This window comes from Formica exsecta, unplaced genomic scaffold, assembly GCF_003651465.1.
Source record: "Formica exsecta isolate Colony F162 unplaced genomic scaffold, ASM365146v1 scaffold599, whole genome shotgun sequence".
Classification (NCBI taxonomy): domain Eukaryota; kingdom Metazoa; phylum Arthropoda; class Insecta; order Hymenoptera; family Formicidae; genus Formica; species Formica exsecta.
The window spans coordinates 806,010-820,176 of record NW_021853269.1 but is presented as its reverse complement, the minus strand read 5'-3'; the positions used below and the strand labels follow the sequence as shown (position 1 = coordinate 820,176).

Below are 14,167 nucleotides of genomic sequence, written 5' to 3'. Positions count from 1 at the left end.
TTATAGCATTTAACGTACGACGTGAACCGACTTGGAACCGAGGAATCGCATTCATTAGCATCTCTAAATAACTTGACTTAACCATGAACTTTGCTCATCTTAAACTTACATTTGAAATAGACTTACATTTGAAATAGAATTTAACCAAATTGCTGAAAAAGTTGTACAATTAAATAAAATTTGATTTTTAATACATATATAGACGTATATAATGTATGATACAAGTAAAATCTAAAATACTCTGTATATATCATATTTAAATAATATAACATCCATATTATTTTTATTTTAAATTATACTAAATTTTATAAGCAAAATAATTGCGTTAACAAGTAAAGTCTGTTAAGTGAACTTCATTTCTACTCGATGAAAGTTTATACAGCGTAAGTATCAACTCGAGAGTACTCATGGACCGATCATCTTGCCGCGCTTTTTCATTTCTCGTTTATATCTCTATTTATATTCGTTTATATCCTCTATTTACATTCTCGTATTTCTTCTTCCACGTATTTTTTTATTCTTTTTTTTTAATAGTACACAGAAGATTATTTATATATCTATTTGAGTTATTATCTTTATTCACGACATAGCAATTGGTTTGAGTGCATTTACGTTGTAAAATAATTGCTATGACAAATCTATATTATTGTATGCATAGTTATTTTTCAAAAATTATATTATTTAATAATAAATAATGCAGAATTGATTATATATTGGCTAAATAATATAGAATAAATTGACTTATATATTCTATAACAAAATAAAGAAATTCTCTCTCTCTCTATATATATATATAATATAAATTAAATATATAGAAGTGGCCCATTTTTAGAAAAATGAAAAGCAAATAGACCAATCTCGTATATCTTTCTATCACAGAAAAATTTGCTGAACAAAATGATTTTAATTCTTATGCTATATAGAACACATAGTTCTGCTAACGAATTTCTCAATTGTAAATATTCTTTATTTAATTTTATTTAAATATTGAAAATCACACACACTTGCTACTATTGGTATTGAATTGTGATTATCTATATAAACCTATATATTCCTATACGTTAATATTCATTTATATATCAATATTTATTATATTATTATATGAATATTTTTTTATACGAGAGAAAGTCATAGAAAGTAAGATTCCCAATTCATTTACTTTGATCTAGCGATCAAGGTCCAAACTTCATGTCATGTTAACCAAGAATTATCTCACTATATATGTATTACAAGGTTAACAATTAAATAGGGAATCTTACTTTCTGACTTCATTTCGTATATACCGTTATATATCGCTTAAAAGAAGAAGCAATTCAGAAATCAATGCATGAATTGTGAATGATTATCATGCTATCTTAATTTATTTGAATTTATTTTTTGTTCATTGTTAAGTAATTGCACACATATATAATATACAAAGAAATATTTCGATTGACCGGAAACCGTCTATTAACATTAGTTGATAAGTGTGCCGATCAATAAAAAAAGCCGCACATGTACATGTAGATCGAAAGACGGGCAGCCAAAAAAAGATTTGAGTCTGGTACCATCTTGTATTTGTTTTCGTAGAGCTGATTCGACGTTTGAAACGAGATTTTCGTCAGAATCACCGATTTATCTGCGGTAGCCTCGTGAAAACAAAAGCACACCGGGCTTTTTCTCGAAAGCTCCCTTGAGGAGGGCGCGATTGCAACCATGAAAACGCGCAAGTTCACAGTTCCTTCCCGAGTTTCCGGGACGGCTTTTTCTTTTTTTTTATTATTTAACACGTCGAACGCCGTTATGGGAAACGAGAGAAGATATTTTGTGCGCGATGTGCCGATATTTCGCGCGTGGTTACGTTTTTATCGCCGTTCGCGGCTATTTCTGCGCGTCGATATCGGATTGAACTTTTGTGAAGTCCCCGCTTTCGTGGGAACCACAGGAATGCGGACGGCTTATTTCGTTGATGAAATCGCTCTTCCGCACTGATGATAGTTGAATTCGCTACGCTATCGGCAAGCGGACATATATTTAATACGGGTAATACGAGGAAAATTAGCGAAGCGAGAATTAACTAAGATCGAGACGTTAAATTTAGAGATTCAATTGTAATGTAGAAATTCAACAATTATATATATATATATATATATATATATAAATTAATTAAATTATATATTCTATGTAAATCTATACAGTTATATTTATATTTTTATAGATTATATAAACTAAATAATGAATAATAACAGCAATCGGCTCAGAATACAAACAATTAAGTGGGAATACTAGCAGATAAGAGCCAAGGCGCGGGCATTAAGCGCAAACACTTATTATTGTAAAATTTTTATTAACAAAAGTGCATTAAAAATGTACATTTTGAATCATCTTTTGGTCCAGATTCAGTAGGAACATATAATCTATTTATAATTAAACAATACTGTGTGATACAGTTAGCAATTAGAATAGACACATACAATCACGTACCTCGCAGTTAGATGCGCAAATTGTTCTGCTACATCTTAACAAATTGTAATTCACGCAATTCTACGGAGCATCGTGAATATTAAACGTTCGAGGCAAGAGGATTGCGCGACGCGTGCTCTCACGAAAGCTGCACTTGCAGAGCTTTCCCAGGGAAAGTTTCTCGCAAAGCTTGGAGATGACGCGAGAACGCTGCGACAACAAGTCGTCCCCGCGATCCGAGAAGTTAACTTTGTTCGCACTTTTCGCCTCGCTTTCGTAAATCGAGAAACGCAATTTTAGACGCGACCACAATATTCGCGTTCTTTTGCGTTAACTATTTCGCAGAAACTTTCATATGTGACAGAGGTCGGGTTCTAAAAAAATAGAGGGAGTAAAAAAGTTCTATTTTATTTTCTATATTCTTCTTTACTAAATTTAAGATTGTAACACGTATTGGAAATGATTTTTTTTTTATCGGTAAATAATTAGATAATATTGAAAATTAAGTTATTTCTTTTTCCTCGCTTATTAACTGTACTACAATGCGTAGTAAGTACTTTTAATAGAATTACAAAATTATACAGTGAAAATAACTTTCGTCTTTGTAGCAAAAAATTAAGCAAGTTATATAATACTGAGAATTAAGCTACCATTTCCTCTCATTTGTAAAATGTCGTGCTACATAAAAGAAGCTCGTTGTACATAAAATATAATGAGAAAATGTGACACTTACTTTATTTATATTTTTTTCTTAAAGTAAAATTCCACGTAAAGACAAGCGGAACGTCGAGCAAAATTATGCATACGAATCCGGAATTTTTAGCATTCTTTAACAGTTTTACGTGTTTATAGAGAATGTTATTAATCCGATTTGCCGGAGATTCGAGTGAAAAACCAGTATCGACATCTCCCACTGATACGATTTGTAAAATGCGGCTGTAAATTTCGACATTGCGAATGAATGCTCGAATGACACGCTAAATCATCAACGAATATGCACTCTTTTTCTCTTTTTTTTCTCTCTCTCTCTCTTTATTTCTATGTATTTGTATATATCTTTCTATTTCTCTTTCTCTCGTATACCCTCTATTTTTTTGCGCTATATTATCATGAACACTTTAGCGTAAATAAATTCATTTACGATGCGAATAAAAAGGGCAAAATGAATAATCGTTGCGCAATGCTGAAAGATTATCTTATGAATAAAGTACGGTTGTAATATTGCAGTCGTGTAAATTTCGCATTAAAAAAATTTATCTCCCTCATCTGCATATAATCCTCTTGAAACGCTGTTTTTATTTTATTTTATTTTATATTTCGAGCATCAAATGTCTAGGTCAGTTAAGCGCGGTATACTGGATGCAATCTGATATAAACCGCTATGAAAGAGTTTGTTCATGCGCCGCCGCGAGCTTTCGCGTATTACAACTGACATCGGTATTTTGATACTCGGTTTACTGCTAATCCGCCGACCTTTCTAAATCGACCAATACGCGGTCACACATACAAATAGTCGGAATGTGTTTCTTTCTTTCTTTTCTCTCATAGCAATCGCACGATATAACATTGTTTTAATATCGTCTGCCATAAACCTCTTATCTCGATTTTCGTTATGATTCACCGCAATAGTTTACGATTGTACGCGTTAATTATAGAAAATTGAATATCGTACAATCAAGTTTTGAGCTAATGTCTTTTTAATCTCTACAATATGCATGATTACAAAAATACCATTGCGCGAGAATAATTACAAAATGTCTCGGCAACGATACGGACGAAATATCGTACAGCCAGTACCGAATCCGTTAAAATTCATTTTTAATGCTTTCATTATTAAATCATGATTATATAAACATATTAAGTCATGATTTATTTTATTTCATTATTAAGTAATGTCGTGAAGATAAAATTACCAATTCTTTTTAAATGGAAATATTAACAAAACAGCTCGTGGCTTAATTAAAAACGTGAGCATGATCAAGTTTGAATAAATCAACGTAGGGATGAAGAATAGTGAGGATTAGCTGAAATGCAAAATTAAGGAATATATATGTATATTATCGCGAAAAAAAAAAGGAACGCATATATTGGCGTTTGGTTTAAATTTTAATCAATGGCGAACAACGTCGACAAAACGTAGCGAATATTTCATCGTAGGACGTACAAAAGCTATCGTTGCCGTCTCGTCACCTTTTTTCCAATCTTTGTCGCGAAACGCTTTAATCCCAATTATATGCAAATTTGAACGCAACTGCCCGCGAGCGTTTAATTATAGGTTGTTTCGTATCGTGGTGGACTTTACGAACATCTCCTTTGCGAGAAATCGTTTAGCATGCGTATAAATACCTTATTTTGCGCTCAATTGCGTTTCTTTTCGCTCAGAGTGTCGCGGGAAACGAGAAAATTGCGCGACTGCAACAGGAATGGTGAAGGTGGAGCATATTATTGTTTGCCGATGGTGATATTATAAGGTATGTTTATTTATTAATAGAGTTGAAACGTGGAAATTAAATTATCATGGAAATTAAATTATTTATTGCGACATTTTATACATAGTGTTACATTTTCCGATCTTTGCAAAACGATACAGACTTCTAACAATCGAGAACAATCGGATGAACGGAAAACGTTGAATCCTAGAATAGAGAATCAAGCAAGTGTATTTTACGTAGATAAATGAGCTTTGCAAGCAACTGCTCGTATAAATCGCGGCGATAAAAAGCCGGGCCGCTATTAGAACTTGTAGAAAGCGAGCGACGGAGACACGCGGCAAATCCTATCGGGATAATTTACGGCTTAGGAAATCAATATACAATGCCGGTTCGCGCAATAAAATCCATCTTATCGCGTTCTCTCACTTACCTATACATATTATTCTTACTTTATCGAACACAGCAAAATCATTTCACTTCGCGCGCGCGGTAACATCATTCGCTCCTTTATACCGCGATGAAATCTCTTCCATCAACAGCACAAGTTTTATAGGACTCGAGGTTTTCGCTATTTGCATAGCATAAATGTTTTAACAACGTCGGGGAGAATTTTCGAAGATCTCGGGTGCGGAAAAATTTGACCGGAAGCACGATTAGTTGAAGAACACTCGTATTTATCGCACGCGACAAAGCCGGAGAGTATTACTCTTTGCGTAAACAGGACCATTAATTTTCAAGCCGGAAATTGGCGGACTGATAATTCGCCGCTCGCCAGGGTGCGATGGATTTTGCATTTTGCATCGTTCTTCGGCCGCGAATGCATGATGATTGATTCGCCATCGAGGACAAGTGCCTTGTTTTCCGTTTAAACGACCGGACGCTACCGCCTCCTGATAAATATCACCGCATCAATATGATGCCGTTTGTTCGGATTTTTCTCGTTTTCTCTTTCTTTGCTTTTATCGAAACCAACCATGCCGGACTGACAAGTTGTTTCGGTAATGCGTGATTTATAGCGACAGATACGTTGCGCATATGGCATTTCTCCGCGTGAAAGTCACGTCGTTGTATTGTTACGATACGAACAGATACACTGAAAAGCCGCTGCTCGCTCTCGGTCTCCTTTGTCAATGGTGCAGTCATAAAAGTGTACCAAAGAGTTTACCTTCTATTGTAGGAAAATTCTTTTAGTTTATTTTTACGAATTTTCTACTGTATTTTTTCTGATGTATAGATGGATGGATGATTTAACGGAAAAATAAGGGAGATATTCTTCCTGAACATGTGGCGAAAATAAATTTTTAGCTTGAAAAAGAATGACAATTTTAGAATGACATTTAGACGGTTTGTTTAAATAAAATCATATTATACATATTTGAAGTTTCGTCTCTCGTTCGACTCATGACCTTTTACAAAATCTTTATTTCGACATGCTTTAGAAAAAAGACTGATTCTTTTTATAATATACATGGTGAGGCGTTATAAAAGGACTCTTCTTTAGATTTATGATTCAACTGTTAACTCCTGTGAGAATATCGTTGTTCGATACAATGGATGACCGATGAATCCGTAACAAATAACGACTGATGCAAAAATGACGATGCACTCGTTGCACACGACATTCTGCCTACGACTGCAATTTTCCAACAGTTTCGTTTAACTTTTGTCGACAATTCTGTCCGCGCGGTACCCTCTCCGCGGACGTCAAGAACACCCTACCCGTCCACTCTATGTGCGGTTTTTCATTTCTGCGACTATCCGGAGGCTGCATTCATTTCTGGACAATTATTAATTTATGTCGCAATTGTGTCACAACGAGCTATTTGTCGCATGTCTCCTTTATATGATTATATTTAAAAAAAAGATTCTTTTATTCGATTACTCTCGTTATTACTAATTTATCACTGATATTTCAAAATTTGCATATTTGGTTATTACATCTTGATAGATTAGAAATTTAATTTGCATATAACTTTCGTGCGTCAAACGCATCGTTTTCGTTATAAACCGATTTTAAGGAAATTTGCATTGTAATTATGACATCAACTCTACCCTTCAGCCGAGCACACCATTTGTTTGCGTTATATTCGTTTTAGCGCGATCATCAATCGTCATTTGGATATGAGAACGAGAGGTATTCCTCTCTGTATCTTGACGGAAAGACACTCGCTTTGAGGAATCAAAAGAATAATTAAATTGGATCTGAATTTCTGTGTAACTTTTTTTTAACTTATCTTTTTAAAAGTGTGTGCAGATCGCGAACTCAATATAAAATACTAATCAATAATAAAATTTATTGGGTAAATTTGGGAAAAATAAAACGGGGTAATAAACTTCATTGCAAGCAAAAATAATGTGATGTTTTAAGCAAAACTAGCACAGTCGCTGATCAAAGTTTGCGACGGATCATATATTTTTCGACTCGGTGATGAGTTTCCACGCTAAAAGTCGTAGATGCTTCCATTCCTAAAGAGCTCTCGACATCGTCGTTTCGTTCGTACAGACGACAGAAGCGATGTCAAGAGAAGGATGGGACAGGAAGGGAAAAAAGGGCGCGATGGGATGACGGAAGATGCTTTCGATATTTGCAGGCTGTCGGTACCACGTTATGCAGCATGTTACACTAGCGAATTCGCTGCAAATCTCGGAAAATGACTTGACAGCTGCGACGAATATCTCATGACTCTATTTTCCTCCTATGGTTTTTCGCACTGTATTTCAAAACTTTTTCTCATCGTACATCCGCGTCATTGTCGCGTATACACTCGTGAGTCAATATCGATGAAAAGTGAGATATATCATAAACATAAGATGTCATATTTTTTAGTTTGAAAATTCGACAATTTTTAAATCTGCTGGATTTTAATATACGTGTAAGAAATGAATTTTATATCGACTTTTTTCAAAAATTTTAGTTGTCCAGAATAAATGTCTTTCGCGAATCACAAGTATTATATATTATAATAAAACGTGATATATCATATTTCTATATAAAACTATGCTTCAGGTTGTTTTTGTAAAATTATTAAAATTTTTTTAAATCAGTAAATTTGTAGAAATTTGTAGAAAATATAAGAAATAATATTATTCTACGATTTTCCAATCGTGTTGAAATTTTCATATTGTAAAAAAAACACTTATTCAAAAAGAGAGAAACACAATACATAAATTCTTACATTTTGAGATATTTGCAGCTTTAAATATATGTATATATTTACAATGTAGAAGATAATTATTCTTAAAATAAGAAATATTCTTTTATCAGACGCGTTTTGAAATTGAAATAGATGCTCTCTCGCTCTCTTCCTCTCTCTCAAAAATGGTACATTATTTTATTTTTTGCAACTCATTAAGTTCTACTTGCAAAATTTATATACCCGACAAATTAATGTATTCACATTCTATTTTCCATAATTATTTTATGAAATATTTGATAATTTGTCTGTAAATTTATTCATCTTTTTTGTATAATTGTTTCTTTCCAATTATCGTAAAAACGTGATTGACTTTGTATTTCTCCGTTTACTTTTTATTACTCTGTTTTGAAACGTAACGTTTTTCAATTACGAAGCATGTGCACATAAACTTATTACATAAAATAACACAGAGATAAATAGTTCATTAACATTTAGCAAGCTTTCTTTTATATACTGATCGAACAATTTAAAAGAGAGAACTTACCGTAAAATTTAATTGTATCCAATAGCTTCTTGTTTCTATCAAGTAGCCTTTCCCAAATAATGATAAATAAAAACTTCAGAAAATAATTTACGTCACAGAATATAAAACAGGATATAAAAAATGGCAATTATCGCCATGTCGTATTGCAGGAACATAACAATTGTTGCCTTAATTAATATTCGCTTTAATTAATTGTCGCCTTTATTAATGTACACCTTTTTATGATTGACAGAAATTTGATCAAAAGCGATATTCCGACGTGTTCTCTATGATAATAAAGGAATTGACAATGTCACTTACAAGGAGCAAACAATAAATATTGTCTTTTGATTAGAGATTTGGATATCGGAATTTTATATTTATCTGGATCGGCTGAAAATACTCGTGTACTGGAATCTCTCATTATCATCAGTATACCGCGAAATAGTATATTGCATCTCTCGCGCGCTAAAGCTTCTATCAAACTAAGCATTGAACATTAGCCAAATTTCAATCTTCAATGCATAGTCTGATACGCGTTAAGCTATTCCTGGATAATATGAGTAGGGGTAACGATTCAACCGCATAGCAATGCACAGAGCTGCAAGCGCAATATTTTTTTTGGCGGCATAAAAAGAACATATTCATGCAAGTCTCATGAATAACCACATCATATGAAATAATACCCTCTACGGCCTTGAATTTACGTCAGTGAGGATAACTTTGTTACGGTACGGGTGGCCCATTTAAAATGATGCATTGATATTTCTCGAAAACCCTCATCCGGTTATTATTGAGAAGTTCCAATGCATAAGAAACAATTTATTTCCTCAATATTACAAAAGTGTTACTCCATATATATCGAGCCAATTATTTTTTCAATATATTTTAAAATAAATTCTCAAAGACAATACCTTCTTGAAAAAGTGTGCTCGCCTTCTATCTTCACTGAATTGATGATATCGCGAAACGAAAAACTCGAGCGTGTTATTTGAACGTAGAACGGATAAACTCTTAATTATCCACGGCAGACATCAATTCTTTGTAGTCTTGCATCGCTATCGACACTTCTCACTGGGCTCGACAGTTTGATAACAAACGATGCGACGTAAAAAAAATAAAACATCCGGAAAGAACGACGAACGGCAAGGGATTTGGTCCATTCGCTCTTAACGTACGCCATCATTTATCCTCACTGAAGTTTTTCTGTCGCACACAAATATATTAGAAAAAGAGTATATAAGAAACGGTATATCATATATAAACGGTTGGATACAGGATTGTATTTGTGTACCAAGCTATACGTGCCAAATCCCATTTAAGAGAAGGAAGAGATGAATCCAGCAGATGTTTTTTTCATAAAAAAACATCTTAAGTTAATTTATATGATGCTCCCATTGTTTGAAATGAATATATAGCTCAATCTCGTACGTCTATTGTGTATCCAAATTTGAATTCATTAATTGTAACGATATAAATTCCCGATTGCAATAACGGGGTAACTGTCCCAAGCAATTACCGAATTGTCCTAAATTTATAGGTCGTCATTCGCAAATATCGCCGGGCAATGGCGATCAAACAATCGTAGCGCGAACGCAACGGACTCGTACCATCGATTAACTTGTCGATGCAACGCATCCGCTCGTAAAATTGAACGAAATAATCGATCGATTGTTCGACAAAAGCTCCGACGTATCACGGATCTTTACTTTCGGATTCGCGATCAACGTATTTACACGTTCATATGTAAATTTTCGATGGAATAGGTATTTTCGCGGATGCACAAATTCTTCCTGGCAGCCCGTCGTCGCTTTAATCAATGCGAGCCGCGTTCCCAAGCGCGATTTAATCGGGGTCCCATTCAATCGCCATAATGACGAAGTAAATACCGCCCGTGCTTTTCTCCCTATCTCCCTCCCTCGTTATGCGTTCATCGTTACATGCATATTTTCCGGCGACGTGCAAAACCGAAGGAAATCGAATTCTGCGCCGTCGCTCTCATTTATCTCTCGTTCGCGCGCGTTCTTTGTCCACGTTATCGATGCCGTTCCCTCATGCCAGGCTGACGGATAAGGAACGATAAGGGGCCTATAGAATGTCACCTTGCGAGAGTACAATTTTGTTCGCAGCCATCGATAGGATGTAAAAGATAAGTCGACAGGAAATCCCAGGTAGCTTCATAAATATACGAGAGATCTTCGGTTGCACTTCGCAATTTAAGCGTTATCTTTTTTTGATGTTTTTGTATTTTGTAATTTTCTATTATTATTTTCTGGAGCTACGATATATTTTATGCATTTTTTATATGCGCGACTGATATCATTAATATTTGATTGTATTTTTAATGCAATATTGAAATTTTTCCGCGCTTTCCTGTTCATTGCACTTTGGCGTTCATTTTAGAAATATCACGGAATATTTAATTTCAGTCAACTGCAAGTTATTAAACTTATCTATAAGCTCTCAGTTGAAGATATTAAGTCAGGCTTCTTTAATATACGTTCTAGCCACTGCTCAATATTTCTTTCAGGAGTTCGCGATTGCGAAATATATATATCGAGAATATTCAATTAAACTGACGTGAGATTTATTGAAATTTTTCGTATGTATTTCGCGTAAAGACATAAAATAGATTATTCGTGTTTGTGATATTTATTACAAGCTATAATTTCTATCATATTTTCGAGGTTTTTATTTGAATATTTATTAAAAGTTGCTTTTTAGATTCTCAAAAGACATATTGGGAGAAAACGGAATTCTCATGTTTTTTCGATTCTCTGGCAAGTCAAAAATATTTTTCTTTGAATTAATTTTTCGCCAAAAAGAAATTAAAAAATACATTTTGTCGTGTTGTCGAGAAAAATAAATTGTTTGGAAACGTGATCGGATTTTTGGCAAGTTAATCTGCTCGTGCCAAAAATCGTATAGAGTAAACAAGCCTTTAAGCGGGATAAAATTACATCAAAGTCGATTACGATTTCAGTCGGTCATGATTTCATTAATGTCCGAAAAAGAAGGGTTGCGTCCGTGATTTACAGCAGCAATCTTGCAAAGCGTTGATCTTTGTGTCTAAATTTAGAGGACTAATGGAATTGAGATAAATTCAACGAGTTGGCAAACATTATATGACTCGAGCTATCCACGTGGCCTATGTTGGTTGTTAGTTTCATGGTCATTGGTTGATAACGTTGATTGATATAAAAAGAAGAGTTTTCTCCGCAACCTGTTAAAGGATGGACAATTTGTTTTAAAAATGTAGAAATGGTTATTTATTCCTTCATTCGAAATTACACGTAAGCTGCATTTGACATTAACTATTAAATAAGAATTTATTACTTGCAAGATATTTTATTTCTATCGCATTATTTTTTAATCACAGATTTTTTTTTATCTTTCAATTTTTCCCTCTTTAGCAAGAAAATCGATGAAAGTCATTTATCGCAAGATTCGATTTCTAACAGCATATAATCTTACAAGTAAAGCTTTTTTAAGTAAAATTCTATCAAATTAAAGTTTATGTTTAAAGAATTAGAAGATAACGCCGTGAAATTAAGATATTCTATATAGCTCGTAAAACTTAATCCGTGCGAAGAACTTTTAATTCTTAATCTTAATAGACTTTGCAACATCTTGTTACTCAATTTTAAACAAAGCCAGATTTAGATACATATTTGTCAATGAGTACGTTCTGGAAGTTCGAAATGCAAGCTTTACGAAACATCCTGTTTACACTCGTTTTTTCCTAGTGTATACATGACATCACGAAATGTTATGCAAACGAAAACTCTTGGAGGTTGGCTTTATAAATTTGCAGCGAGAAGTTTATCAAATAGGAATAAGGTTGTCGCTCGTGTCCCACATTACGAGTTTCCGCGAATTTCACGTGAATTTATCAATTTCACGTGAAGCTCGGTTTTCGCGGGCATACAGCGAAACGAGCTTCCATCAATTCTCGCGGCTTACGTGTCCCGAAAGTGCACCACTTATGAGCAGAAAAGGGCCGCCATTAGAACGAAGGTCTGCACGAAACATTCGTGACAGAGACGGCGAATTACGAACTGACGCGAAAATAAATCGCAACGACGTCGAATCTCTCTTGTCGCTCCATTTTCATCTTGAGGGATTAACGCATCTTGCGACAAGGCTCGTGGTATTCCATATATAAACAACTATATAGGTATATATATATATATATATATATCTAATATATATATATATCTAATCTAATATATAAATTTTTCTCCAGTAACACAAAAAAGAAGTCAGAAATTTGATTACAATTTAATTTAAATTAGAACAGAAAACATAATTAAGAGAGCTCTTGAGTTAATAATAATATATAAATGACATACACATACACAATAATAATAATAATGATATAATTAGTTAAAAAATAATAATGTAACAATTTAGAACGTGTTAATTCGCCGATATTAGGAATCTGTTAAATCGGAAGATGTGGTAACATGGATATAGCGAGAGGTATCGGCGAACATACCCTCAATCAGTCTCCGACGTGCAACGTTATTGGGTTCTCGATCGACACACTTGAACATTGGAGCGCGAAGACGGCGCGGGCCCTAAATCGAGGAGAATTGCAGGAAGCCAAGAGGAACAGGGAGGGCAGATTATCGATTTCCCAAGCCCGGAAGGTCTAGCCCGCAAGGAAGAGGCTGCTCTCTCAAGAAGCATCTCTCGCCATTTCCCTTCCGCGAGTGCGAAAGAGGGTTATCTGAAAATTTCTCTTTCGCGGTAAAAGAGAGATGGGGTCGCGGGATATCTTCTCTTGCCGGTTTTCTATCTGCCGAGAGAGAGAGAGAATCACGATTTTTCGAATAAACCCGGTTTATATTTCGCGGAGATCGCAGCCGCGCAAGCTGAAGAAGAGTCGCAAAGGCAGTATTTTCTCTCGTATATATCTCGTTTCTTTTTTACGAATGTATAATTCAAGACGCTCGTGCATATTTCACAGCGTCGCGTAATTTAATCGTCGAGATTGCCGACTGTGACGCTGGATATCTTGTTTAATCATTGATACATTCATTCACGTATTGTTTCTATTTTACTTTAACAAATTGCATAGCGTATTGATTTTTTAATTATCACATAAGTACAGCGTATAACAGAGCGTGTAGCAGAATATTGATTCACTGAAATAATTTTTTTACTCTAATGTGACAAAAGATAATGTTTTAATAATAATAATAACGAGGATTGCTTTGAGTTGGGGGATTCAGAATTACATCCATTTTATTTCTAAGAGATTTATTAAAATTGATTAAACAATGAAAATTAATTTTCATTTATTAAACAATGAAAATTATTGAACATGTATGATTTTATCATAAAATACGTAATTTATAAAATAAAAACATCTTTACAGTTTTATTAAAAGTATGCTTTTATAATATAATATGTATTTGTAATATACGTTTGAATTTTAGTTAATTTAATTTAGATTTCTATGTATAGAAATAATAAAAGATCTTATTAATTACTAAATAAAATTGTGTGCTTAACCACCACATTTTGGCGAAATAATTAAACTATTTTAAAATTACATTGATAATCTTTAAAAATTTATGTAATATATGAAAATTGAATGACAGATTTGATTTGCATAAGTTTCAATT

General features: G+C 33.8%; 1 protein-coding gene across 1 annotated transcript in view; it reads left to right on the top strand.

The window, feature by feature from the left end:
- Positions 1-14,167, top strand: part of LOC115242430 (transient receptor potential-gamma protein) — a 91,329-nt gene that overhangs the window by 17,874 nt on the left and 59,288 nt on the right. The window lies entirely within an intron of this gene.